This window comes from Sinocyclocheilus grahami, unplaced genomic scaffold (genome assembly GCF_001515645.1).
Source record: "Sinocyclocheilus grahami isolate Dianchi unplaced genomic scaffold, SAMN03320097.WGS_v1.1 scaffold932.1, whole genome shotgun sequence".
In the NCBI taxonomy this organism is placed as follows: Eukaryota; Metazoa; Chordata; class Actinopteri; order Cypriniformes; family Cyprinidae; genus Sinocyclocheilus; species Sinocyclocheilus grahami.
Genome location: NW_015506111.1, coordinates 419,866 through 420,708, shown reverse-complemented (window position 1 = coordinate 420,708; position 843 = coordinate 419,866).

Sequence of the window (843 nt, the reverse complement as noted above, 5' to 3'; positions counted from 1 at the left end):
ATGGAGCCTGAGAAAAATGCTAATTTTAGAAGAATATTTCAAACAGCACTTAGAGGCTTTTGCATCTGAACTCTCCACTTACAAATGAAAATGCCCCCAAAAAGGAGACATGTTAGATTTAGCTCATTCCTGGGTACACATTTGTCCCCAAAATATGTTTAAGTAGGTAAACACACAAAGACACACACACATACGTTTGTTTCTGTGAATTGTGGGGACTTTCCATAGACTTCTATTACTTTTATACTGACCAAATGATATTTTCTATCCCCTAACCCTAAACTTACCTCTTACAGAAAACGTGTTTGCATTGTTACACTTTCATTCACTTTCAACTTCATTTACTATTTTTTATATATATTTTTCCCTCGTGGGGACCATATGTTGGTCCCCACAATGTCAAAAATGTCAGGTTTTACTATCCAATGTAGCATAAACAAGTACACACATGGGTGACATTGGGGGGGAGAAGGGGGGGGGAGAGGGGGGCAATCCCCCCCCACCCCATATTGTTAGCCATGGAATCCTCAATGTCAGCCCCACTGCAATTGGAGTGGTTAGCCAAGCCCAGGCCCGGTTGTACAGGGGTACTAGACAGTGCTAAATACCCTCAAACAAAAGCAAAAGCAATTACAGATCTGGCAAACTATCCCATATGTTTTTGCGGCATTGAGCAATGTAGCCAATCACAGACATCTCTGTTGATTTCTTCAACGCAATGGCCAATCAGAAACGTTAGAGTTTTCAGAATTCACTCACCGCTGAAAGCGCTATTATTTTGCACACTCATGAATCATCTCATAAGTGCAGACGTGATGTAAATAATTCTGTGTTTTTCTGTCA